A 23,573-nucleotide genomic window follows, 5' to 3' on the forward strand; every position below is an offset into this window, starting at 1 on the left:
ATAATCAAATAAAAATACAGGATGTTCAGTTCAAGTTGAATTTAATATAAGCAGCAGGGAATGGGATGGTAACCTATATCTACTCCCTTAAATCATGTACAGTTTTGTAAACCAATCTTACCTCTTTATTTTTTTTTCTTTTTTATTTTATTTATGCATTTATTTTTTTCTCATGAAACCACCCCTTTATTTTACTTTTTTTTTATAATAAATTTTATTTTTATATTCCCCATACAATTGCAACCCACCCATTCTGACCCCAATCCCTCCCCTCCCGCCCCCCACCCCCCAAAAAGTGTCTCTGGTTCATAGTTTTTTGTTGATTTTGATTTTCACTTTCTTATAGTTATTCATTTCCCTGGTCCCTTATTTAAGTCTTTAAAGAGAAAAAAGTAAGCCAAGCAACCAATAGTTTTTCAGTATAACTATGGCCTGGGTAAATTTTGTCTGATGTTCAAATTTAACTGGTTGTCTTGTGTTTTTATCTGTCAACCCCAACTTCAAGGTAAAATTACAGGGTTTCCAGATAATTTTGTCATATGAAATCTCAAGTAGAGATTATGCCAATTAATAAGCTAATGTAAATTATAAATTATGTCGTTTTTGGAGTCAGTGGGTTTGGAGTGTGGGGTCCTTGGGTTCACCCTGGGAAAGGTTTCACCAGAGCTCTTGTTTCTGCTGCATGAGGTGTTTCCCAGGCGAGATTCGCCATGAGATAGAGACGTTATATTTAAAGAACAGGTTTATTAGGGAAGTATAAAGCAGTAAAAGACACTTGCATAGACACAGGCAGGCAGGAAGAGCTACCCCAAAAAGGACAGGTTTGCTAAAAGGGGCCTGCATGGTTGCAGGCGGGCAGCCTTGAGGAGAGCTGCCTCCGAGGGAGGTCAGTGAAGAGAAATCCTGGCATGGTACAGGTCTTGGGCAGGCAGGAAGCCACTGCCCTGCAGAGGGAGAGAGTTGGTGAAAAGAAGCACTTGCATAGTCACAGGCGGGCAGAAGAATTGCTGCCTGCGTCAGTGCAGAGACTGCACAGATATAGCCCTTTTCTCTTTGGGAGGGGCTCACTCCTTTGTGGAGTGGTCTGTTCGATACTGATTTTGGATAACTAGGCAAAACTAGAAAGGAATCAGAGATTCCAGGATGGGCCCAATCTCCATATGTTTACCCTCAGGTCTGTGCTCCACTCCCTATAGCAGTTTCATCCTGCCTGGGTCTTATGCCTTGTGATAAGGCACTGGGGCCTAAGGGTCTTGGTTTCTATTGCTGGGTTAATGGTCATGTTAATCCCCTCTACCTCTACCTCCTTGTGTGAGTCAGATTCTGGTCTTGTGGTACTTCCTTTCCAGTTTTTTCACTCTCGTCCTCCATCAAGGATATTATCTTTAAAGTTTAATAGTATCTGTGTTGACTGCTATTACAGCTCTTAATATTGTATTGTGATCATTAATCTTTTTAGGACGTTCCTCCAATTTTCTTCTTACATGACGTTACATGACGTTCCTCCAATTTTCTTCTTACATCTGTATCACAGTAGCTCAGTGCAATAACTGAGATAGTCATATTTGTTCAAATGTAAATGAATACTTGAGTAAATTAGTTTCGGTGAATTTGGGTAAATTGCCATTGCATCCAGTAGAGGGCAGCTGTGCCGAACAATCCATGCATTAGGGCTGTGCAAAGCTATGTGCTGAACCTGAAAAATCTTTAGCTCCAAATCTGGAATGCAGTTCTCAAATTCAAACTCCCATCCCCACGTCACCCCATGCTATGCCAATACAAGCAGAGTCAAGATCAGTCAATCTGCAGGAAAAGTTCATACATCCTGAACAATTCTTGTTCTATTGAAAATCTCAATCAAGGGCCTCCCTGGTGGTGCAAGGGGTTAAGCACTGCACTTTGAAGCAATCCACAGCCTCCACAGCACAAGTGCAATCCCTGGCTGGCCAGGGAGCAACCCACATGGTGAAGCAGACCTCTCCTGCCTTTCCTGCTCCCCTCAGCAGTGTATTTCAGTCAGTCTGCCTGTTCTGTTCCCCACTCTGCCTCTGGTGAATCCTCTCGCCCCCTGCATCTCTGGCCTGTACCCCGGTTCTTGTATGCATAAAAATAGCCATATGTTTTTTTTTTAATAGCCATATGTTTTGTTTAAAATTTGCAAAAGGAAGATATTTCACAATTGGCCCAAATCATTGATTCAACTTCATTTTCCTTATTTCATTTGGAACAGTAGTGAAATGACTGTGAGCATTTTCAGGATGTAGCTGTGGGAATAACGAATTGCTGGGGGGGGGTACATTTGGTTTGAGTTTATAGGATATATTTTTGTGTTTCACAAACACTTCTGAATATAGTATATATGCTGAGAAGTTATATCATGAATTAAATTAGTCTCATTGTGTCCAGCACCAATATTTATCAGAATTCCTGTGTTTATAGGGCACAACCTATAATATGGCTTCAAATAGCAAGTATGTGTATGAATTCACACATATTTTATATTCGAAGTGTCAGTAATAAAATAAAAAATTAGTTAACTAAGCTAGAAGACTAAATTATTTTCCTATTATTTCTATAGGAAATGTTAACACAACTTTTATATCACACAAAGAGACATTGGGAATAAACGGAGCCTTAAACATGGAGAGGAGAATGTATTAGATATATAGCAAGTAATAATAAAATATTGTGTTTTTCTCCTGGATTTTGTAATGTTGTGGCATTTAACTATTGACTGTGGTATTAACTGTTTAAATTTTTTTACTTTGTATTCTTATTCATACCTCATTTTGTATTCATAACTTTTAATTATTTTTCTTAGACATGGATCCTAAAAACTTTAAGATTCAGCACCCAAAATCTTGACTTTGATTCTGATAATGTGAATTATCATATTTGGGGAGTAAAATCAAGGTTCAGAGTTTAGCAACTTACCTCTAGTCACAGAGTATGTAGGGTTCAAATTCAGTCCTGTAATTCAAAAGTCAATTTGAAGATTCAAACAAACTTATGTTATTTCTAAATCCTGTCTTTCTGAGCAATGTGGTATATATCCACAGTACATTTGCAAGATCGCAGCTCCAGATTTCATCTTAAATTTATATCCAGCAGGTAGAAAGATGAATTTCTTAGTTTAAAAAAAAAATGAAAATGACTGGTGAGGATGTGGAGAAGTTAGAACCTTCATATATTGCTTGTGGAAATGTAAAATGGTACAGGTGCTGTGGAAAAAAGGTTTGACCCAATTTTTCAGTTAAATGTTTTGTTATAATGCTAAGTGAGGGGGCAAATCAATTCTTGCTCAGGGTCACTTTTGGGGTAGAGTTTTCATGTTCTCCGATGTCTGTGGGTTTTTCCCAAGTATTCTGGTTTCTTTTCACATCCCAAAGATGTGCACATGAGGATTATTGCTTGTCTCAATTGTGTCCCAGTGAGTGAGTGAGTGTGTGTGTGTGTGTGTGTATGATGTGCACTATGATGGAAGGATGTCCTGTCCAGGGTGGGCTTCTGCCTTGCACTCTAATTTGCTGGAATAGATCCCGGCCACCCATAACCTTTAAGCAGGTTGGAAAATGAATACAATATAATATAGTATACAGTATATAGCACAGTACAGTATAATACAACACAATACAATGATTGTTTACTACTAGGCGTGTTTTGGGTCTTAATTTAGAAGTGTGGTGATGTGTTTGTGACTAGGAATATGCCACAGGATCTTAACTCTTATTTCTATTAATTAGCCTATGGTAAAGTTGGTTTTGTTATTGTGGTTTCACTTAATGTTGCAATTTCCAAGAACCTATCTAAAAAGTTAAGTGGAGATTTACTGCTTAGAGTTACCATATGATCTAGAAATTTTACTCTACATACATACAAAAGAAAAGTGAAAACATGTCTGCACAAGGACTTGAACAAAAATGTTTGTAGCAACATTATTCTTAATAGCAAAAAGGTAGAAACAACTCAAATATCCACCAACTGATAAATGTATACATTGAATGTATATATCCAAGCAATAAAATACAAGGAGTTATGTTGTGATTTATGCCACATGTTTGAGCCAGAAAAACATCATATCAAGTGAAAGAAGCTATGTACACAAAGGTCATAGATTGTGTGGTTTAGTCATGTGAAATGTCCAGAATAGGCATCATTCATAGATACAAAAGGTAGCCTGGTGATGGCCAGGGGTTGAGGAATGAGGGGAATGAGAAGTGACTCCTAGTGGATATGGGTTTCTTTTTGGAATAATGAAAAATGTTTTGGAATTAGATAGTGATATTGGTTGTACAACATAGTGAATATACTAAAAGCCACTGAAATGTATAGTTTAGAAGAGTTAATGTTAAAGTGTATGCATTGTATCAGTTAAATAGACAAAGTTAAATTTCTTTTTTTTTAAAGATTTATTTATTTATTTATTTATTTTTAATAATAAATTTTATTTTTATATTCCCCATACAATTTCAACACCCCCATTTTGACCCCAATCCCTCCCCTCCCTCCACCCACCCCCCCAAAAGTGTCTCTGGTTCATAGATTTTTGTTGATTTTGATTTTCACTTTCTTATAGTTATTCATTTTCCTGGTCCCTTATTTAAGTTTTCTAGATTCCTGCTATGAGTGAGACCATCCGGTATTTTTCTTTTTCTTTCTGGCTTATTTCGCTGAGCATGATCCCTTCCAGTGCCATCCATGTTGCTGCAAATTGCATGTGTTTATCTTTTTTGAATGCTGAGTAATATTCCATGGTATATATGTACCACATCTTCTTGATCCAGTCATCTATTTTTGGGCATTTGGGCTGTTTCCAAAGCTTAGCTATTGTAAATAGTGCTGCTATAAACATAGGGGTGCAGGTGTTCTTTGGAATTGATGTTTCTGTGTCCTTTGGGTAAATACCTAGGAGTGGAATTGCTGGATCATATGGAAGCTCTATGTTTAGTAGGTCCAGAAATCTCCACACAGCTCTCCATAGTGGTTGGACCAGTTTGCACTCCCACCAACAGTGCAGGAGAGTTCCTTTTTCTCCACACCCTCGCCAACATTTGTTGTTGCTAGTTTTTTTAATATGTGCCATTCTCACTGGTGTAAGATGGTATCTCATGGTAGTTTTGATTTGCATTTCCCTGATTACAAGTGATGTTGAACATTTTTTCATATGCCTGTTGGCCATTTGCATTTCCTCTTCAGAGAAGTTTGACAAAGTTAAATTTCTTATTTTAAGGTATGTTATCCTCTTACTTACAAAACTATGATAAAGTTAAACAAAAAATCAATTAAAGTTTTAGCACAGATTTCTTTTTCAATAAGAAAAAGAAAAAAGAAGAAAAAGAGAAGAAAAAGAAAAAAAAATTTGTTTTTCAAATTTTAGAAAGAGGCCTACTATACTGCTGCTGTTAGTTGAACGTTCTTGTTATCCAAAGTTCTGAATATTGCTTGGTACACAATAAATATTTTATTTTATTGATTGATTCTCCAATCCCTAATCTAAGTCATAAGTTACTGAAAAATGGATCATAAATTATACCTAAGAAGGAAGAGAGGAGAGTTAAGTATGAACCTGCTTTCATGGGGTTGCTTCCAGGTCCTGTGCTTGGGCTCAGTGGGGTCTACCAGGGCCTACTGCCTCAGGGCTGCGTGCCAGTTCTGTTGTGATGCTTGTTGGGACCTGTCTGGGGCTCACCTCACCCCCTGGGTTACTCCCTTGACTTGGTACCACTGCTTGCTGGGGCCCTCTCTGCTGAATGTTGCTCCTAGAGTATACTGTAATGGTCGTTTTTCCTTCAGAACATACTTTGTTCTGTTGCAATCTAGCTGTGAGTATATGGAGGAGGTGATCCCAGTGTCTTCACTCAGCCACCATCTTGCTGCTCTCGCCTGCTCTCTCACACACATAAACACATATACATATTTCTTTTTTTAAGATTTATTTATTTATGCATACAAGAACAGGGATACAGGCCAGAGGTACAGGAGGGTGAGAGGATTCACCAGAGACAGAGAGGGGAACAGAACAGGCAGACTGACTGAAATACACTGCTGAGGGGAGCAGTGGGTGAAAAAGGTCTGCTGCGGCATGTGGGCTGCTCCCCGGCCGACTGAGGATCGAACTCATGCTGCAAAGGCTGCGGACAGCTTCATAGGTTGCGTCTCAACCCCTTGCACCACCAGGGAGGCCCGCATATATATATTTAAATAACATATAGGTCAAGCTCTGTAATCTAATATCACAGAGAACACCATTGTTAAGACTTTGATGTAGGTAAGGCCATACTGATCCCTACATCTATCTGAATGATTCTCAATTTAGGGTATTTTACTGTCTCGGGAACATCTGGAAATGTCTATAGGCATTTTTTGGTGTCATAACTAGGTGAGAAGAATATTATTGGTAATACTGATAGCATTTTATGCATTGGAGTGAGAAATGGTGCCAAATACCCCACAAGGCACAGTATAGCATCCCACAACAAAGAAATATCTGGCCCAAAATGTCAACACCGTTGACTTGAGAAACCCTGATCTATAGAAACATATTTTATATTCAGTTTTCCAACCATACGTAACAATGTATTCTGAACATTTTCCATGTCAAAACTTAGGGTTTTTTAAAGTGTTTATATTCTTAATTCAGTAAATTTTTAAATGAGAACAGCATTTTGAATTTTATCTAAATATTTTCCCACCTATTGAGATCAACATTTTGCTTCTCTTTAATATATTAATAATGTATACTATGAAGACATTTTCTAATGTCAAATCATTCTCATAAATCTCAGATAAGCCAAATGCAATAAATATTTGTAATTTTTAAGACCCCTTTACTCTCTCAATTGCCCAGTTTACATTTCTATTAACAGATGACAATACCTATTTCCTCATTTCCATACTAGCTCTGCACAAAATCTCTCCTTCCATTTTTCTTAGCTTCATGGATTAAAATTATTTTTTAATTTTTTTAAAGAGGTTTTTTTTTTTTTTTGAAGATTTATTTATTTATGCACACAAGAGCTGGGGTACAGGCCAGAGGATTCACCAGAGACAGAGTGGGGAGCAGAGCAGATGAATCTACTGAAATGCATCGCTAAGGGGAACATCAGGGAGACAGGAGAGGTCTACTGCGCCATGAGGGTTGCTCCCTGGCTGGCCAGGGGTCGAACTCGTGCTGCAGAGGCTGTGACTGCTTCATAGTGCATAGTCCTGCGTCACCAGGAAGGCCAGATTAAATTTTTTTTGATTATTTAATCCCCATACATTTTTTCTATTGAAGTTTTTGTTCGCTTTTATTAATTTAAAAGATACTTTTATCTGTTATTGAAATTATATTTCTTCCATATGTTTCATTTTTTCCAGTTTGTCATTTTTTATTTATATTAATGGCATATTTTTCTCAAGAAGTTTAAAAATAAATTTTGTGGTCCACCCTGTCAAAACTTATCTCCATGTTTTGTTTTGTATTTTTTACTTTAGTGTAATACTGAGAACATTCCTTATCCTACTTTGTTTCTTTAGATAAATGCACAATTGATCAGTATTTCTTATTTATATACATATGTATGGCATTGACCTTTTTTCTGAATATAGCTACATATCCAAAAGTTTTGATGCTGTGAGATTGTTGCTATAATCTAAATTATCTGTAATTTCAGTTTTTTTTCAGTATTACTATATAATTTTAGCTTTAATTTATCCTTTATCTTAGTGTTGTTTGGAGGAATCACTTAATATGCCCAGGCATTTGCTTTTGAGAAAAATTATTTTCATTGGTAACTCTTATATTTTAATTTTGGTCAGAGATTTCTACTTTGTGGAATTCTTTTATTTATTTATTTGTTTGTTTGTTTGTTTATACATGCACTGGGTACAGTTTATACATGCACCCTCCCGCCAGAAGCGCGGGAGGGTGAGAGAATTCACCAGAGCCAGAGCGGGGAGCAGAGCAGGCAGAAGGACCGAGGTACACTGCTGAGGGGAGCAGCGGGCGGCAGGAGAGGTCTGCGCGCCATGTGGGACCCTCCTCCTGTGGCCGGGGAGCAGCTTGCAGAGGCTGCGGGCAGCTTCGCAACCCAGCACTCAACCGCTGCGCCACCGGGGAGGCCCATTTTGTGGAATTCTTTATTGACAATATTATTGTGTAAACTTTATGCAATTTCACCCTGTCTGAAAAGCCCATTACTAAGTATCCCCAAAGAATCTTTCATACCTTTCGTTATGTCTAGTCATAAAGTAAGTGTTTCTCATTCTCACCTGAAGAAGTATTGTAATTTGATTCTTACTGGCTTCTTTCTCTTCAGAATGACTCTTCTTTTGCACTTTTCTATTTCTAGAAATGTGAAATTTTCAAAAATATGCAGAGAATGGTCTTTTGAAAATAATTCCAGTCTCCAATCCTAAAAAGATTGCTACCTGGAAGGGTGACTAAGATTGAGTTAGGAACATAGAACAAGATAGAAGAATGCTACCCACTGTAACTCAGGAAAAGTATCTAGTATAAAACAGTAGATGTGTGATATCAAATCCAATATTTTTGCATCAGAATACCTTAAATGTCATCTCCCAAAGATCAGATCTAATGAGGAAATATCTCCTAGTTTAGGGTAGGGAGTGAATGTCAGGGAGGAGGGTTATTAGGCATAATTTGCCTTAACATCAAAACCCAATTCTCCAATTATAAGTTTTATAATTTTTTATTTTTTTCAAAGATTTATTTATTCATGCATGCAAGAACCGGGGTACAGACCAGATGTGTGGGAGGGTGAGAGGATTCACCAGAGACAGAGTGGGGAACAGAAAGGCAGACTGACTGAAATACACTGCTGATGGGAGCAGCAGGCGAGAAGAAGAGCTCTGCTGCACCATGTGGGTAGCTCCCTGGCCAGGGATGGAACCCGCGCTGCAGAGGCTGCAGACGGCTTCACAGCACTGCGTTCAACCACCTGCGCCACGAGGGGAAGCCCTCCAATTATAATTTTACCTCTGTAAATAGTGCTAACTGTAGAACAGTTGAAAATAATTTCTTTTCCTCATAGTTTTACTGATAGACAATTGATGCGCAGCACTGTATAAGTTTCAGGTATATACAGCATAATAACTTAACTTACATATATTGTTAATTGATTGCTACAAAAGTTTAGTTAACATTCATCATCCCAGATAGATAAAAAAAGAAAGAAAAAAATGTCTTGTTCTCCTTGTGATGAGAATTCTTAGAAGCTACTCTCCTAATTACTTTCTAGGATATAAATCATATAGCAGTATTAGCTACAGTCATCATGGTATATATGACATTCCCAGTACACACACACACACACACACACACACACACACACACACACATCATTGTTCATTTTGTACAATATTTGGTGATTTGTCCTCTCAGGTATAGTACCCATAAAATTCCACCACAGTTGTCTACAAGCCAGGAAGGGAGATCGCCACAGAAACCAGCCTTGCTGACACCTTGATCTTGGACTTCCGGTCTCCGGAATTGTGAAAAATAAATTTCTGTTTCTAAGTCACCCAGTCTGTAATCTACTATTAAAGCTAGCTCTACCGTACTAATACAGTGCCCTAAGCATCTTTCTTTAAAACTCTTTATTCAGCTTGAGATGCCCTGTTGTCTTTTTCTGAGGAATTCTATTCACATTCAGTCTCATCACTATCTTTTATAGTCAATCTTGTTCTTTCTCAATCATATCTTTTTTTTGTATTGCTAAGCATTTATTAAAAATCTCATGCTGTTAAAATAAGAAAATGAGGAAAATTTACTATAATGTGATTTTGTTCTTTGAAATGACAAGTACAACTCATCATTCTGGCTTGGAACCACATTGACCTTGGTTTCCATGCATAATGTTATCTTCTTCATCAGACTTTCCATATTAACTTTAGTCATCTGAAAAATGATGTCAGTCCATCAAGACTACAATTTCTATTCAAGTAGAGTTGTTAACTTGTTTTTGTAAACCTAAGTAAAGAATTCTCTCTTACTATAAAAAACAAAATGGTAATTGTGTGAAGTAAAAGATGTATTAACTTCATTGTGATAAAATTACACAATATATATGTACATCAAATAATATTATTTCACACCTTAAATGTATACAATGTCAGTTATATCTCAACAAAACTGGAAAAATAATAAAAAAATTATTTAATATTGGGCCTCCCCGGTGGCGCAGTGGTTGAGCGCTGGGTTGCGAAGCTGCCTGCGGCCTCTGTGGCGCCGGTTCAATCCCCAGCTGCTCCCTGGCCACCGGAGGAGGGTCCCACATGGCGCGCAGACCTCTCCTGCCGCCCGCTGCTCCCCTCAGCAGTGTGCTTCGGTCCTTCTGCCTGCTCTGCTCCCTGCTCTGGCTCTGGTGAATTCTCTCACCCTCCCGCGCTTCTGACTGTACCCAGTGCATGTATAAACAAACAAACAAACAAACAAACAAATAAATAAATAAAACATGCCTCTAAAAAAAAAAAATTATTTAATATTATTGTTTCAATACCTAACAAGAACACTGATATAGGTCAATAGATGATTTTTAAGTTAATTTCTACCATGTGTACATTGTTCCTTAAAATTCTCATAGGTTGGGCCTCCCCGGTGGCGCAGCGGTAGAGCGCTGGGTTGCGAAGCTGCCCGCAGCCCCTATGGCGCCGGTTCGATTCCCGGCTGCTCCCCGGCCACCGGAGGAGCTTCGGTCCCTCTGCCTGTTCTGCTCCCCGCTCTGGCTCTGGTGAATTCTCTCACCCTCCCGCGCTTCTGACTGTACCCAGTGCATGTATAAACAAAAACAAATGAACAAATAAATAAATAAAAAAAAAAAACATGCCTCTATACAAAAAAAAAAAAAAAAAAAATTCTCATAGGTTGGCAGTAAACCCAAGTTAACAGAAAAAGATCCAAATGAATGTGAATTTAATTATATGTAAAAATTTATACCATATGTTAGGTAATTCTTAATCATAACTTGCCGTAAAGTCTTTGGCAGGGCACTTAGCCTCTGAGTTTCTTTTTTGTCTGTAGAAAGAAGGCATTCACTGCTATTGTTTGTGTTTTTCCTTCAGATGTGTGGTTCAGAGAAAAATTTGAGAAGTACTGTACAAAATGATCTTTAAGATTCCTTTAAGTTCTAACATTCTTTCAGTCATATGTCATAATTCACAACCAGAGTTGCATGGCATGCTGGGACATTCAAGTAAGTAACATCAGAGAACCAAGACAAGAATTTGACAATGCATTAGCTCCCCCTGAAGAAAAGTCGTGTGTAGTCAATCAGCAAAGCCCAGTATAGGTCAGCTTTACTTTCCAGGAGGAGAAATTTGATTCTGAGAACAATGGACACAGAACTTTGAGCAAAGTTTCTGAACAGATGTGATTCTTAGCATTAAGTGGATTTCCAGGACCATGTCAGGAAGTCTCAAGAGTAGAATCATTGTGAAACAGGGGTGGTAGAGTTAGGAGACTGGGATACCGGGATAGGCTGAAATGACCACTCTCCTGCCCAGGCTCTGTAAGACAGTTGGTAAAAAGCCCCAAAAGGCCAAAAATAAAACCAAGTGCTACAGAAATACAATACCAATACAATAGGGCTTATAGGCTATAGCCAACCAAAGGCTATAGCCCTGTCCTTTGTCAGACACTGTCTGTGGGTTCTCACCTGCGTGCACAATTGCAAGAGACCTCAGGCTCCATGGGGTTTATTTTCAAACAGGATAAATAAAGAGCTTGCTGTAGCCACAAGTGGCTGGATATTTTACCCAGATAGTGTGTACCAGACCCACCGGCAGAATACTGGTCACCTGTCAACAGAGACTGGCCAGTAGTGATGGTCACTATTGGTCCCTCTGAGGCGGTATCAGAGACACCAAGTATTAACAGCTCTTTGTGACAATAGTCCTGGAGCCTTCGGTGTTCCTTCCTGGCAATGTCAGAGACAGGACCCGAAACCCAGTCTCTGACAGAGGTCAACTGCTGGATGCTTCTTTTCTTCTTTCTTCTTTAGCTTCTGGTCCTCCTTCTTTCCTCTTTCTTTGGAGCCAGGACCAGAGTCTCCCCCTTCTCTCTTTGGAGGATGGAACAGTCTGTTTTTTTCTCCTCTGACCCTGCCTTATATCCTCTTTCAGGGTGTCATGCTCACAAGTCTGATTGGACCATTTGGCACCAATCTGCTAATAGCTCAGACCTGATTGGCCCACCCCATGATCCAGGAAGCAAAAGGGTGGTTGCTGGGCTCTGATGAGCAACTGTCACCACTGACATAAAAGGGCAGTTGGTAGGCTCTGAGGAGCAACTGCCACAACTGACTTGAGGTCGAGCAGCAGCGTGAGAGAACACTGCTGCTACTGCAAGCTCCCGCTCCTGAGGCAGCCAAGTTCCAGTAAAAGTTGGAAGTAATACCAAGAGTCTTGGAGGGACTCAGGTAGAATAAACTTGATGAAGGGAATCTGGGTTGTAGTCTACCAGGCTGGAATTCAGGACCAAGCTTTATTTCTAGTGGGGAAGCTGCAAGCAGGTAGAGATCCTCAATAAACACATCAGACTGACTGCCTATATTTTGAAGCAGTGAGTGTAGGTGAGTTATGTTTGTTTGTTGGAATTGAAGATTAGAGGTAGACTCGGTTTTCGCATAGACATCCACATCTCTCTTCAATTTATTGATGATGATGCCTTGGGGAAGAAATGCTTGGAAGCATTCACCTCAGCCTGAGGTGTACTCCCTCAGACATTGCCCCTTTCAGAGTCAATGTGGTGACTGAACCTACCCTTGTGGTTCTTGTTATGATTGCAAGATGTACCTCTATAAGGACCACCAGGGAAATTTGGGAAAAATAAGGTTTATTATATTTATTTATATGGCATTCCTGGGGCCACACAACAAGATCACAGGTCATGAGAGAGTGAGCATGGGCTTGGCATTCTTCTTTTATTGAGATAGAAGGTGGGATGCCCAAGGTTTTGGGGAAGGGAATACAAGTAGTAAAATGGTTAGTCGTCTAAGTCAAAGAGGGGTCTCTAAAGGAAACTTTAGTGGCAGTTGCCCTGAATCATGTAGCTGGCAATGAGTTTATTTGAGATAAGTGTCTTTAAAGTGGATGTCTTAGCAATCAAAAAGCTTAATGTCAGGCACTTATATTCTAATAAAAAACTTAAGCTCCTAGGTGCTTGCTCTATATTTGAACTAGGACCAAATGCTAGTCATATAAAAAATTCACCATGGAAAAGAAGGTTCTGTCAATGAGAGTCGTTTAAAAACAAATTCTCTATCGCTTAAGTGCTAGCTGAATTAGAGTAGTCTGAAGATTGATGAGGGATGGAATTGAGGGAATTCCTGTGTTGAATGGGAAAATGGACTAGAAAGTTGGAAAGAGCCAAATCTTATTTTTTACCACATTCTGGTTCCTTTTAATGAGTCAAACTCACCCATAAATGATGTTTTCGGAATGTGTGAAAACCAGTTTGAGGCACTGCTTTCTCCTAAAAATTTAATCCATTCATATTACTTCCTTTTTTTACTCAGTTATTCTGATTATGCATTAAAAAAAATGCTCAGTTCCTTGAATTCTGATTTAGGCATAGTGTCACTAATTTGATGTCCCATTTTAGATTTTAGATATATATTAATATAGCCCAAGCTGAAAATATTCATGGACACCCTCCTAATGTTTATCTTCTACATTTCATAGTCTTATGCAATGGAGCTCTGCCTGCACTCCCATGGAACAGACTAGATGGGCCTGTTTTATTATTCAGCCTTACTGCTGAGAAAGAGGAATAGAATAGTGTCCTTCATTATCAAGTTCTTCAATTATGCACATTCCAAATGAGGCAGGAAGTGACCATAGCCGTGTTTTTGAAGCTACATTTTTCAAGAAGGGAGTATTTGATGGCAAAAATAAAATTAAGGGAACGGAGAGAGGAAAATTAGAGGTAATTTTTAAGCAGAGGTTGAAGATGTACTTGAGAAGGAAGATGAGTATCACATATTGGAGCTCCCAGAAGGAGACCCGGTGTCAAGAATTCATGAGCAAGTGATATGTTCAAGTGCTCTCAGAAGAAAGTGGTAAGGGATTGAGGAAAGCAGAACTGAGGAAGGAAAAAACCTAGGCAGAGTAGAGAAATGAGGTGTTGTTAATTTCTTATTGCTCTTTAACAAACTACCACAACCTCAGGGACTTTGAACAAACACTTATCTCACTGTTTCTGTGAGTCAAAAATCAAGGCATGGAGCAACTGGGCATTCTGCTTAGGTTCTCTCAGGCTATAATCAAAGTGTTGGAAGGGGCTGAGTTCTCATCTAGGCTGGAGGGTCTCTTTTAAGCTCATGTAGCTGTTGGCAGAATTTATTTCCTTGGGACTGTCAGACTCATGGGATTTCTCTCATCAAGAGCAGCAGGAAAGCATCTCTTTGCAAGATAAAGGCCTAACTTCTTGAAAGGCCCATCTGATTAGATTAGGCCCACCTCAGAAATCCCTTATCATTTAACTCAAAGTCAACTGATTTGACTCCTTGATTATATCTTCAAAACCCCTTCACCTCTGCCTTATAATGCAATATGTCACAGGAGTGATATTCCACTATACTTACAGGATTTGCATACACTAGAGGGGATGGGATTACATCTGGATGTTGGTTCTTAGAATTGTGCCTACCACCTATCCTCTGAAGGCTCTTGTGGATAGTCCTGGAGTACAAATTAAATATCAGTTTTTGTGAACATCTGAGGCAAGGAAGTTTGACCTTTCTCATTTTCTCAAGAATGGGTAGAATTGGGGACCTCCCTGGTGGCGCAGGGGTTATAGACACTGCTATCACCAGCCACTGCAGAATGAGTTTGATCCCTGGCCAGGGAGCTAACCCACATGGTGCAGCAGACCTCTTCTGTCTTGCCCGCTGCTCTCAGCAGTGTATTTCAGTAGATCCACCTGATCTGCCTCTGTCTGTCTCTGGTGAATCCTCTTACCCCCCTCACCTCTGGCCTACACCCCAGTTCTTGTATGCATAAATAAATAAATATTTTTTTAAAAAGAAAAAAAGAATGGGTAGAATTGGAAAAAATGAAGATATTCTAAAATAATGAATGAGTGAAAGAATAAATGAATGAATGAATTTGTTAGGGGGAAGTGATGTCCTGAGTTAATCCCATACAGGCTTTGTGGACTCCACCCCCACTCCAGACTAAAGCCATCAAGACTCTGGGAAAGACAAATCCCATCACCACCAAGGGAGGGTGGCTGGGACCTGAGGGTGGAGTTGGGCAGCCAGGTTGGATATAAAAAACCAAACACGTGGGCCTTGGGCTCTCTCTGGCTCGCGATTGCTCGCCTCCTGGCTTCACCGCTCCTGGCTGGCGGCCAGCTCTCAGAGCACCATTTTGGGATTCCTAATCGGCGGATCTGGTAGGACTCATTTAAAACTTTGTCTCCCACTTTTCTCCCAGAGCTGTACATTTCCTCATTTCCCCTTCCCTTTGTAAATAAACCTTTTATTAACCTTTCACGTGTGCCTGCAGTAGAGCATTGATAAGTCCTTTTAAGCGTGCGGGTGAGGACCCACAGTCAGGCACCCCGTTTTGTATCGGGGTTGCTCTACAACAAATTGAGCATCTACTATACACAAACCCACTGTGTCAGGGGCTGAAGATAAAAGAATAAACCAGACTGAGATATACCTTAGGAGCAATAGATACAAAACAAGTACATAAATAATTATACAATAAAAATAGTAATAATACTAGAAAGGCAAGTAATGAGTTTGTACATTAGAAAAAACTAATTTTGGGGACCTATATTAGTGTGACATTTATGCAGAGACCTGCAGAGTGAGTTGAAATTATCCAAGTGTACTAGTTTCTTAGAATTGCTACAATAATTTGGATATTTAAAACATCAAAAATTTAGTCTCTTACAATTCTGGAGGCCAGAATTCTGAAATCAATATGAAGGCTCAAAGAAAGTGTGCTTCCTTGCTTATTTCAGTTTCTAGTGGGTCCTGGATGGAGTTCCTTGACTTGTGGTGGCATCACTCAAATCTCTGCTTTCATCTTCTCACCATTTCTTCCCAGCTGGGTCTTCTCTGTGTCTGTTTCAAATCTCCCTTTCCTTTCTCTTAGAAGAACAGCAATCATTTTAGTTAGGGCCCACCCTAATTCCATGATGATCTCACCTCAAGATTTTTAATTTAATTACAGTTGCAAAGATCTTTTTTTCAAATAAGGTAACATTCACAGATACTGGCTTGGACATATATTTTAGGGACATAAAATTCACTCCACAATGTCAGGTGAATGAAAGGAGAAGGAGCCTTCTGCAGAGAGGGAGCACCATTTCTGAAGATACTATTACAGAAAGTAATACAACACTTTTATTCAAGAACTAGACAGGGGGTCCTCCCTGGTGGCGCAAGGGATTAAGCACCGCACCGTGAAGCAATCCACAGCCTCTGTAGCATGAGTTCGATCCCCAGACGGCCAAGGAGCAACCCACATGGGGAGGCAGGCCCCTCCTGTCTCGCCCACTGCTCCCCTCAGCAGTGTATTTCAGTCAGTCTGCTTGTTCTGTTCCCCACTCTGTCTCTGGTGAATCCTCTCACCCCCAGCATCTCTGGCCTGTACCCCAGCTCTTGTATGCATAAATAAATAAATCTTTTTTTAAAAAAAGGAACTAGAAAGGAGGACTTTCTTTTAAGCATTCATTGAACAGGTTTGTTTATAGTTGCTTCTCCTAAGGCACAACTAAAGTGACCAAATCTAAATTTGGGGTGTATAATTTTATAAGAACAAAGATAAACAGAGAAAATGGACTAGTGATGTCAGAAAATATTTGGAAAACAGTAAACAGAGGGAGGAGTAACAGAAAAAGTTGTAAACTCACATGCCCATATAACAGGATGACAAAAAATCTGCATCCATTTCCCATTAAACCACAGAAAGGAAAATCACAGATATCCCTCACAATGTACACAAAGACCACCACCTTGTGTTCAGGCATCCACTAAAAGACAAAACAAAACAGGCAAGGTTTGTTACTGGAGGCACCAAGAGCATTAGAAGGTAAGAATACATGATGAGACTGAAATGAATGATTAGTTGAAAATCTGTATGTAAAACAGATTCCAGTTATCTTGCCCATGTTTCATAGTTGGCAATAATCTTTCTTCCAGCCTCTGCAGGACACCAGAGAGGTTTTTAATCTGGAGAAATTGAATTAGAGAAGGTCCAGAGTTGAGGACACTAAGAAGAATGGAAGGTGGGGCTCAGGGGCAGGACGTACAGAAGGCAGAACAGGTGAGATGCCGCCCATTGACAAGCTGAGTTCCCAACCCATGCCACTGTTGGCCACCATCTTCCAGAATGGTAGCAACTAAGGTTAAAACTTCCAAACTAGGGGCCTCCCCGGTGGCGCAGCAGTTGAGCACTGGGTTGCGAAGCTGCCCGCGGTCTCTGCAGCGCCGGTTCAATCCCCAGCTGCTCCCCGGCCACAGGAGGAGGGTCCCACATGGTGCGCAGACCTCTCCTGCCGCCCGCTGCTCCCCTCAGTAGTGTACTTCGGTCCTTCTGCCTGCTCTGCTCCCCGCTCTGGCTCTGGTGAATTCGTTCACCTTCCAGTGCTTCTGACTGTACCCAGTGCTTGCATGAATAATAAATAAATAAATCTTTAAAAAAAAAAATTAAAAAAAAAAAAAACAAAAAAACTTCCAAACTAAAACACAAGACAGTTCTCTAGGGAATAGGAATGCTCCAGTTGGGAAAAAAAGTTACACAGACTAATGTTTTTTTAAGGTGTCTTAAAATCACCAGGGACCTTGCCCAGGTGGCCTACGGTGGTCAAACCCGTCTGTGTACACAGAACTTTAGTCAGTTCTTTAGTATTCCAATTCAATATGAAAGGACAATCAAAGGTCACCAAACATTGGAAGAAAGTCAGTATCTTGAAATTCAGAGACTGAAACAGAGAAAAGCAACTGAGAGAAAATACGAATTTTATTTTATTTACTTTTTAAATTTCAATTTATTTTCTTACATCATTGTTAATTTTTGGATAGTATTAGATTTCTCCCCTGAGGTGTAGTCCCCAGAGTTCTCCCACCACAATAGCACCTGTGGTCATTACAGTCCCTCGTGCTCTTCCCTCCCTTCTTTTTACTCCTCTCCCTTCCACACCTCCACGGTATGCTCAGATCTATGGCCAGCTTGCAAGGAAAACACATATTTTATTTTATTATTACTTTTAACTTTTTAAAATTTATTTATTTATATACTTTACATCATTGTTCATTTTTGTACAGTATTTGCTTTCTCTTCTCAGGCGTAGTCTCCATAAAATTTCCACCACCAATTCACCTGTGCACCATCACCATAGTGATAATAAGGTGCTTTTCGCACCCCTGTTTTGATCCCTCTCCCTCCCCTATTCCCTGCAGAATGTCTCAGATTTATAGTTGCCTATTAATTTTGTTTATTTATTTTTTCCTGATCCCTTATATGTGAAATTGTCTGATATTTTTCTTTTTCCTTCTGGTTTATCTCACTGAGCATGATCCCATCCAGCTCCATCCAAGTTGCTGTGAATGACATGAATGTATCTGTTTTGGTTGCTGAATAGTATTCCATTATTTACATATACCACATCTTCTTTATCCAGTCATTTATTTGTGGCATTTGGGTAGTTTCCATATCTTACCTATTGTAAATAGTGCTGCAATAAACATAGGGGTGCAGGGATCCTTTTGAATTAATGTTTTTTGTGTTCCTTGGATCGATTCCTAAGAGTGGAATTGGTGAATAATATAGTAGCTCCATTTTTAGTAGTCTGAGGAACTGCCATACAGCTTTCCATAGTGGTTAGGCAAGTTTGCACTCCATCCAGCAGTGTAGAGAGAGTTCCTTTATCTTCACATTCTTGCCATTTGTTGTTGCCTGTTTTTTTTACTATGTGCCATTCTCACTGGTGTAAGGGGTATCTCATTGTGGTTTTGATTTGCATTTCCCTCATTACAAGTGATGATGAACATTTTTTAAATATGCCTGTTGGCCAATTACATTTCCTCTCTGGATAAGTGTCTTTTTAGCTCTTCTGCCCATTTTTGACTGGATTGTTTACTTGTTTTTTTTTTTTAAAGATTTAGTTATTTATGCATACAAGAGCTAGGGTACAGGCTAGAGATGCAGGGGGTGAGAGGATTCACCAGAGACAGAGTGGGAAACAGAACAGGCAGACTGACTGAAATACACTGCTGAGGGGAGAAGTGGGCGAGACAGGAGAGGTCTGCCTCACAATGTGGGTTGCTCCCCAGCCGCCCGGGGATCAAACTCATGCTGCAGAAGCTGCGGATTGCTTTGTAGTGCAGTGCTTAACCCTTTGCACCACCAGGGAGGCCCCTACTTTGTTTTTGTTGAGTCTCATCAGCTCTTTGTAGATCTTTGTGATCAGCCCCTTGTCAGTTGCATGGAGTGCAAAAATTTTCTCCCAATCAGTAGGGTGTCTCTTTGTTTTGGTTAATGTCTCTTTTGCTGTACACAAGATTTTTTTGTATGTAATCCCAGCTGTTTATCTTTTCCTTCACCTTCTTTGCTTTGGGGGTGAATCTTTAATGATGTTACTGAGATGGATGTCTTGTAGTGTTTTACCTGTTTTCTTCTCTATATTTTATGATTTCTGGTCTTATGTCAATTCTTCTATCCATTTTTTAGTTGGTTTTTGTGCACTGTGTGAGGTAGTGGTCTAATTTCATTCTTTTGCATGTGTTGGTCCAGTTTCCCTGCACTATTTATTGAACAAACTGTCCTGTTGTTCCATTGCATATTCTTTGTGCCTCTGTCAAAGATTAGTTGTTCATATATGTGTGGCTTTATTTCTGGGTTTTCTGTTCATTTCCATTGGTGTGTGTGTCTGTTTTTGTTCAGTGAAAACACATATTTTAAACAGCAGGAAGAAACTTTATGATATCCTTAGAGAGATTAGAGAAGATATTCCATCCATATAATAGTATTTAATTAAAAAGAAAACCAAAAGAAAGCTTTTAGAAATAAAATATGATAAATAAGAGCTTTCAATACAGTTGGACGAGGAAGTTAAACTCTCAAAACATATAATAAACAGGCAATGAGATATAACAGGAGAGTAAACTTGATGTATAGGTACTTCATAAAGAGAAAATGTAGGAGAGGATATTTTCAAAGAAATAACACTAGAACATTTATCTGAAATAATGTTCAAGACTGAAACCACCTTTTAAAATTCTCAGGATAACGAATGAAGAAACACCTACCCAAGGTGTAGATAGCTTTGGGATATGTGAGTGCTTTTACACTGTTGTCCAGTCTGTGTTTCTCTGGTTTCATTGATTGTTTGCTCATTCCCTAGTAGATTCTGCAGGTAGAGTCCAATGGGAACAACATAAAAAACTCAAGTGTTTTTGTGTGTTAGTAACAGTTTGCTTTTGCCCCTTTATATTTATTAGTCGGTTTGGTGGGATATAAAGTCCTTGACTCATATATATTTTTCCCTTGAGTATCTTAAATATATTACCTCATTTTCTTTAGGCAAAAATCTTTGTGGACAAAGTTTGATGATAATCTAACTTTCTTTGCTTTATATCATTTGCTGCTTTTGCCTAGATCCCCAAAGAATTTTTTCTTCCAAGTGCAGTAATTTTATTAGTGTATGCCTTCAGTTGGTGATTCTCAGATTGAGGTAGATACATGTGCTTTCAACATGCAGTTGTAGATTGCTTTTTATCTATCTATCTATCTATCTATCTATCTATCTATCTATCTATCTATCTATTTACATCATTTTTCTTTATTACACAAGATACAACACTGAATAGCAGACACACTGGTCATCTTTATTTTTGAAATTGATGTGTTATAGGGCAGCCCCGATACAAAATGGGGTGCCTGACTGTGTGTCCTCACCCGCGTGCTTAAAAGGACTTATCAATACTCTACTGCAGGCACATGTGAAAGGTTAATAAAAGGTTTATTTACAAGGGAAGGGCAAATGAGGAAATGCACAACTCAGGGAGAAAAGTGGGAGACAAAGTTTTAAATGCATTCTACCCAATCAGCCAATCTGGAATCCCAAATGGTACTCTGAGAGCTGGCTGCGAGCCAGGAGCCCTGAAGCCAGGAGGCGAGAGAGTGACCTCAAGGCCCACGTGTTCGGTTTTTATACAACACCTGGCTGCTTAACTCCACCCTCAGGTCCCTGCCACCTTCCCTTTGGTGGTGATGGGATTTGTCTTTCCCAATGTCCTGATGGCTTTGGTCTGGAGGGGGGGTTGAGTCCACAAAGCCTGTATAGGATTAGCTCAGAATATCCTTTCCCCCTAACAGATGTACCACGCGTCTCTATTAAAATAAGCATTTCATGCAGTTTGTAACGTCAAATTCTAGGTAATAGAGGAAGTCCTTTTATGTTCCTAATTTTAATTATGAATAAGTTAATATTATTGTTTAGTAAGTTCCAGGCATTCCATTTTTCTCAGAGTAAAATATTTTCTGATAATCTTCCTTAAATTCTAAAAAATATGGTCATGGTGAATGTTTTTTTTAATTTAAATTTTATTTTTATATTCCCCTTACATTGCTTTTTTTTTTTTTTTTTTTTTTTTAGAGGCATGTTTTATTTATTTATTTATTTGTTTGTTTGTTTTATTTATACATGCACTGGGTACAGTCAGAAGCCCGGGAGGGTGAGAGAATTCACCAGAGCCAGAGCGGGGAGCAGATCAGGCAGAAGGACAGAAGTACACTGCTGAGGGGAGCAGCGGGCGGCCGGAGAGGTCTGCGCGCCATGTGGGACCCTCCTCCAGTGGCCGGGGAGCAGCCGGGGATCGAACCGGCGCTGCAGAGGCTGTGGGCAGCTTCGCAACCCAGCGCTCAACCGCTGCGCCACCGGGGAGTCCCCCCTTACATTGCTTTTTATTTATTTATACATACAAGAGCTGGGGCATAGGCCAGAGATGCGGGGGGGTGAGAGGATTCACCAGAGACAGAGCAGGAAACAGAACAGGCAGACTGACCGAAGTACACTGCTGAGGGGAACAGCGGGTGAGACAGGAGATGTCTGATGCGCCATGTGGGTTGCTCCCTGGCTGGCCAGGGATCAAACTTGTGCTACAGAGGCTGCGGATTGCTTCATAGTACGGTGCTTAACACCTTGCGCCACCAGGGAGGCCCGATTGCTTTTTATTTTAGACAGGTTTCTTGGATTATAACTGTTAGCATTTCTTTTGCCCACTTATGCAAGGGACATGCCCCTTGTCCTCACCTGCTGCTTCAGTGGACAAGATGCTTCCCAGTTTCAGATGGCCCTCTGTGCTTTTTGGTGAACCCCTGTGAGCTTTTGTGGGTTCATCTATTTGCTGGTTTGTCAGAGTCCTGTTGCTTCACTCTGCTTTTTTCCTGCTTGAATCAGATACAATTGTAGGCCTGTGGCTGCTGGTTTTGTTTTGGCTTTTTATGCAAATTTGCTCTGTTTTTACATTGATTTAGAGATTTGAAAACTATGTTGCTGCTTCTGTTTTCCCAGAATCATCCTCAGTGGAACAAAGAAAAAACTCTGATACATATGTTATAAAACACAGTCATATAACAGAATTCAATAGGTTTAGAGAATTTGGTAAAGAAGAGTGGATCAATGAAAATTGGCCTAATTTCCCATATTTATTTATCATACACTGACAAGGATATAATGATGACATATAAACAGATACAGTCTCTTCCTCATGGTGCTTATAGCAGAGAGTGGAAGTTTAACAAGGTAATCCCCAGGGAAAGGGGAGGTTCCAGGTTCCCTGTCCCACCCTAAAGAAGGGTAGAGCTGAGCAGCTGCGAGAACCTAAAGAAAGAGAGAAGGAAGGAAGGCACATGGATCAGAGAGACATGTAAAGAAGCTGAGCTTGTTTGGCCTTGGACTTGTACCAGGGACTTGGGGGACAGAGAAGAAGTCTCTTGAAAGGGAGACAGAGATGTGGGTAAGAGGCTTGTGGGAAGGTTGACAATGGCAGCCTTTATCTTGACTTGGGTTTTGATTTTGCTCCTTTCCTTCCAACCTTGACTGACCCCTTCTGCCTTTTGCCTATAGGTCTCTACCAGACGATGTCTTAGACTGTGGCAAGCTTTTGGACTTCCCCAGTCCTGCTTTGGGCCAACCTTGTGGCTGGACATCTATCCATGAGGGGATGGGTAATTTGGGGTATTTAAGTTGAAACTGTTTAAACTATATACTTTCTCTTCTCTTTATTACACACTAATTGTATTAAAGTTCCTTTCCACTGAAGGTCTTACATAGTAGCATGTGTTTTGTCTTTATGCAGTGGATGGCAGAACCCATTTAGAGTGGGAGGTTTGGTGGTTCTGGGGTGCCTCTCACCCTGCCCTGTAATGGACAGAAGAAGATATTCATTAAAAATTCATAAAAATATAGAACTACAATTATAATAAATGTTTACATACAGAATATATAGTAGGGAGGCTGTGATCTAGTCTGGGTGACACAGAAAGTATTTTTGCGGAAGAAAAATAAAAGAGCAGGCCAGGATGCTGAGAGAAGAGAAAGAAGGAGGAAG

At 39.8% G+C, this 23,573-nt stretch overlaps 1 long non-coding RNA gene across 2 annotated transcripts; it reads left to right on the forward strand.

Moving 5' to 3' along the window:
- The first annotated feature begins 12,233 nt into the window (after positions 1–12,233).
- Positions 12,234–23,284, forward strand: LOC119256950 (uncharacterized). 2 transcript variants are annotated; one of them, XR_005127934.2, is made up of 3 exons: positions 12,234–12,419; positions 17,160–17,283; positions 23,090–23,284. It is a non-coding gene; the product is annotated as an uncharacterized LOC119256950 (long non-coding RNA). The 2 variants fall into 2 exon arrangements; XR_005127935.2 differs by lacking the exon at positions 12,234–12,419 and adding an exon at positions 12,426–12,572.
- Positions 23,285–23,573: the final 289 nt, after the last annotated feature.

Source organism: Talpa occidentalis, unplaced genomic scaffold, assembly GCF_014898055.3.
Source record: "Talpa occidentalis isolate TD23 unplaced genomic scaffold, MPIMG_talOcc4v2.1 talOcc4.4, whole genome shotgun sequence".
NCBI classification, from domain to species: Eukaryota; Metazoa; Chordata; class Mammalia; order Eulipotyphla; family Talpidae; genus Talpa; species Talpa occidentalis.